Below are 6,000 nucleotides of genomic sequence, written 5' to 3' on the forward strand. Positions count from 1 at the left end.
TAACAGAACTAACGATTCAAACCATAATAGGATCTGATTTTGATTACAAGTGATTCAATCCCAATAGATGATCAAATTTCAATCCCAATACATGATCAAATTTCAAGCTAAAAATATAAACTTTACCATTTTAAATTTAAGAAAGTAAAAGAAATGGTCTGGTTAAGTTCTACACCATAATAAATGAACCAAAACAAACTAAAAGTCCGATTTTTTAAAAAAGGAATAATATATAATCACGACCGGTTCAAACCGATTTAATGCATCGGATAAATGAAAAAAAATCCATTACAGTATAAAATAACAATAATAATAATAATAATGAATAAGGATGGCTTTTTTTATTTTTGATTTTTAAATGAAGCTCTTGTTCTGAATGTATCTTTACATGGATTTTGTAATAGTAATGGTCTTTTTTTTTTCTCTCTCTCACATTATCAGATAAATATTTTTTAAATAACATATTATTATTTAAACTTATAAAACAATTTAAAAACAATTAAAGGAAACGAAAAAACCTAATTGTGAAATTGTGATGTTAAATCGTTTTTCAGCCAAATATATAATGATTTTTTTTAATTCTTTTTGTTATAATACATATTTTCCCATAATCGGTTTCATGCCTTCTCATTCAAATAAATAAACAATACATAAGTAATGGGTTGAATACAATAAACAGGCGATGTTATACAAAACTAATGGGCTATAATTAATAAATACAAGTATACATTTCATAAATGCACACTAGTACCCCCCCCCCCCCCCAAGGGAGTCGGAACGGGAGGTCTCGAACGAACGTTCATACTGGATCTGAAGTTGAGAACAGAGATGATAGAAGTCCTTTGGTGAAGATGTCAACATACTGTGAAGATAAGGGAACATGAAGGACATGAATCTATCCCATAAGAACTTTGTCGCGAACAAAATGAATATCAATCTTTATATGCTTCGTTCCTTGATGTTGAACTGGATTTGTAGACAAGTACACAACACTACGTTCTCATAATAGACGAGAGTGGCGACAAGAGGCGAATAAAACAACTCACATAACAGGTTACGAAGCCAAAATGTTTCAATAACAGCATTCACAACTCCTCGATATTCATCCTTGACACTAGAACGAGAGATCACGCCTATCGTTTGGAAGACCAAGAAAGAAGATTCCTGACAAGAAAAACACAATAACCAGAGGTGTAATGTCGGGAAGTCTAACACCCGGCCTAGTTAACATCAGAGTATGCCATCAGATCACGAGAAGGGGAGGCATAAAGCTATAAACCATGATATAGAGTTCCTCGAACATATCTAAGAACATGTTTGAGGAAAGAGAAGTGAGACTCACAAGGATCATGCATATATAGAGGTTGTTCACGGCCGTAAACCAATGACTTTGCTTTTAATTCAAGTATATACCAATTTATCAATTGACTTAGACACCTTAATCTAACAGTCTCCCACTTGGATAAGTCTGTAACTACAATTGAAGGTATAACTTCTAAATTAAACAACAAAGTGTGCTTTCCGAAGCAACTATCGAAATCTTATCCAATCAGATATTGTCCTTAAAATAAGTGATCAAATATTCCTTCATTCTACAAGATATCATATAGAAATAAGACATGGATTACAATCAATCTCATTGTCCAAAATTCAATTTCATGATTTTCTGATTTTTTGATGACGTCATTAGACTACTAATTGAACACATCAATTGAGTCCTGGATGGGCTCATCACTTTAATGTTAACACAACATCATCGAGGGTCCCAAGGATATTGCTTTTCCTGTTAGGGAAAAAGGAACGGATAAACTTCGACTTATATACTTGTATCTTTTACTTACCAAATTATACATGACACTACATTTTAGAACGTCATGTTACTGATGAATTTTCACAATACCAATGTACAACCGACTTGTAAATTACAACTTTTATATCTCCATTTGAAGAATAAAAGATATTATCATCTCAAAATTACTTCTGATATAATCCATGAAGTAATTCTCTGAGTGTGGGTTTTTCCAATACTCAAAATCTCCATTTTTCTAAGTACTCGTGAATTTTATAGCAACCCATTGCAATGTCTAATCTCCATAGACAATTTATAATCTATTCATGACAATCTTAATTCACTACTTACTTTCAAAAGTATGAGCGACTGTGGAATTTGAACAATCAAATTGTTAAGGAAGTAAAACATGCAAAATGAAACACAATAATAAACAATTGAAAAAATTCAGTAACCTTACTCATAAATAATTCTCCATTATTAAATCACCAAAAATCAATTGCATTTATTCCGTTACATAGTTTCAAACTATCAACTAACTACTAAAACTAACATCGTCTCACAAGCCAATGCTTTTAACATGCTGGTTGTGTTTAACCATACTTAGAGCCTTTGTGAAAGGATCTGCAAGATTGTCTTCTTATGATACTTGCTTCACGAAGAGATGACCTTCTTCAACCCTATATGTGATATAATGGTATTTTGTGTCGATATGCTTGGATCTACCATGATCCTTTGGTTATTTTGTCAAAGAAACCACCCCTTGATTATCACAGAAAAGTTCCAATGGCTCTTGAATGGTCAGGAATACTCCGAGATCGCCCATGAAGTTCTTTAAATAAGACGTCTCCTTCGATGCCTCACTTGCTGTGATGTACTCTGATTCACAAGTAGAATCAATCACCATATCCTTATTGGAACATTTCCAAGTCACTGCTCCACCATTTAACACAAACACCCAGCTTGAATGAGAACTAAATTTGTCTCGATCTGTCTAAACATTGGCGTCACTATATCCACTTACTCTTAATGTATCACTGCCACCAAGGACTAGAACAATGTCCTTTGTCCTTCGCATATACTTAAGATTATTCTTAAATGCAGTCCAATTGTAAAATCCCAATATTCAGGTATGAATTTAAAACTTATTATTTCTATTTTAGGGCAACTCGACGAGTTGGAAGGCTCCAACTCGTCGTGTAGAGTATTTAATGCCCGCGTATTTTTTAATGTCTACTGCTACGGGTCTCGGTGGCTCTCCAGACGATCCATGACGTCCGATAGGAGGGTAACACGGTGGTGGTGCGATAACGACACCGCAAACGGTGGCTGTTTGGCACATCATCGGTCGAAAACGAGAGGGAAGTGGGTGGCGGCTGGAGGAGGGCACGAGGTGAAGGTGGTTGCTGGAGGTCTATCGATGATGGCGGCTGCCTTCATGTTAGGGTTAGGTCACAAATGATTCATCGTAATGTATATATACCCGACTCATATGAAACATATTCCCATATTGGCATAACCGGCCCCTCCTCCTCCCATTCCTTACAAAATGAGTCCTAATTTTACCCTTTTAGCCCTCAGCATTATAATTCTTTACAATTTAGGTTCAATATTTACTAACAGCTCCTTAGCCCCCAAAATCTCTTCAAATGAAGACTCAGAAGTTATCATTTAGTCCATGCCTTCATAAATAATTACGAATCTGATTCGAAACTTACACTTTTAATCCCCGACTTCTAAAATGATAACAATTAGCTCTTCGAGACGATCCTTTTATACATAACTATTTATTTTAGGGCTACGAGTCCTTCGTTTATTTATTTATTTATTTATTTAATAAAAAAATAGGTGTTACAACTCTCCCCTACTTAAATTAGATTTCGTCCTCGAAATCGTTCTTTACCATTCCTTACTCGCCCAACCACTCTAGTAGCATGGTCACCAACCTGGGCACGCCCTAGCCTTCCCAGGGTAGCCCTGAGCCATCCTCGTAAAGCCCTAAAATCCACAGGTGAACGAATTCCTTACCACAAGATCACATCCACTTCGTCTGAAATCTGCTGCCTTGAGATAGTCTGATTCCCTGACAAACCACTCATATAGAATCATTATCGTTGAATCTAATTCGTTTATCCCACAACTGACTATTTAACTTCTGATAGCTCGTGGTTCCCACTATAAAACAGGGTCACAGACCCAATTATCCTTCAATAATACTTAGACTCGTCCAAAGCTCAACTAATTCCGCTTCGAGTGACTTGGCATACCCCAAACAATCTGTTATTCCGTCCGAACTTGCAACCCCAAACACAAATACTAATACTACCCAGACGTTGAAACTGCCTGAAGCAGTATGTTGCTACATAGTTACTTTCCAAAATCTATCGAGACCTCCCTGGTCTCAATTCTTCTGTCAGCCGTCTGAAATACCAAATTCCAGCCTGGCTGCGGAGTCAAAAGGACTCCCACTTAGTCGTCTCACATGACTTCTGAACAAAATCCTTCTCTAGAACTAGTTGGCACTAGTTGTCATGCCACCGCGACTCTAACAACCTCCTGATGTCACCAAATGCAGGCTAAAAGTGATTGCTACCTAACCGATGGTAGCCTTATATCACAAGCAATCTTATACAGTCCATTGCTTCCCTAATCCCACAACTGTAGTGGCACTCCTGCAGTCGTATCACTAAATCAACCTGATCCAATCCTTCTTAGGTAATTCCGAAATCCAATCCGTGGATTTCCATGTCATTACTGCTACACCCGAACTGGTGGGTACTAATGTTCCTCCCGCGTCCTAATAACGCGCTCATGATATCTACCAACCAAGTGAAGGCTGCAGCTACACCCACACACTTACCTCACCCAAGCACTATCTGATGCTAGTGAATGCTATAGCTACTCTCACAGTCTTACAACACTTTCCATACTACCTGATCGCTAGTGAATTCTATGGCTACCCCACAGTCTTGCAACACCTTCCACACTACCTGATCGATAGTGAATGCTACGGCTACCCCCGTAGTTACAACACTTTCCATACTACTTGATCGCTAGTGAATGCTACGGTTACGTCGTAGTCTTACAACACTTTCCAAACCGGGTCGAACAAGCACTCGACCTAACACATCATTGAACTTGAGTTCTAATTGGAACTCTAACCTGGTTCCTAAAACCTGCTATCACGTGACCCCGCTGTATCAGTACCACACCCATGCCTGTGATCAAAGCGTCACAGTAAACCACGAAATCATCTACACCCTCTGACAGGGTGAGAATCGGTGGCTCGCACAACCACTGTCTAAGAGTCTCGAAGGATGCCTGTTGCTCAGGCCCCCATCGAAAGGCCACCGATTTCCTGGTCAGTCGGGTCAAAAGAATTGCAATAGCATAGAAGTCCCGTATAATTCTCCGGTAATAACCCGTTAGACCCAGGAAACTCTGAATCTCAGGTGGAGACCTCGGAATCTCCCACTACATCTCGGCCACTATCTTGGCCGAATCGACTAGAATACCCTTCTGGTTGACAAGGTGCCCAAGTGATTGCACCCCGCGCAACCAGAACTCACATTTGGAGAACTTTATAAAAAGTCTCTCCCCCACTTTGATTCAAATAAGTCTTCACGACATGCGAGAATTGAAGGATTCCCAGTCCTTCTCGCTTTCAAGTATCCCACTGATTACAACCTGTGCTTACCAATGCTAGCGATTAATCACATGTTAAACCTTAAGATCGCCCATACTCGGAAATCTTGACGAGTACTCTTGAAATCAAGTCCAGTCTAACACCTCAGTCCATCTTCCATGCTGACAACTAGAGGCTCTAATCCTGACCCAAAATTCTTTGAATAATACTCCAACACAGATCCCGACAAAGATCCGGGATGAGAACGGTACACACAGAATCCACTTCGTAAAATACATCCCTCTATAGGTTCATCAAGGACTTTTTGGCATGCAAGATGGCATATACGATCCTTGATAACCCGAAGAAAACCAACCCGAGGTCCGACTTATCCAAACTCACCCACAATTCCAAAGCGATACGTATTCCCATATCTATATAGTAGGAGTAGCATATGACATACCTGTAACATCTGGAGGAATACAGATCACCTTCAGCAGACATGATCAACCCTGCCTCACTTGTAGCAACCTAAACCCTTGGAGCGACAAACTCCCTTGTGCATTTTCTCGTACGTGCAGTACTG

This window comes from Lactuca saligna, chromosome 3 (genome assembly GCF_052625555.1).
Source record: "Lactuca saligna cultivar CGN05327 chromosome 3, ASM5262555v1, whole genome shotgun sequence".
NCBI lineage: Eukaryota > Viridiplantae > Streptophyta > Magnoliopsida > Asterales > Asteraceae > Lactuca > Lactuca saligna.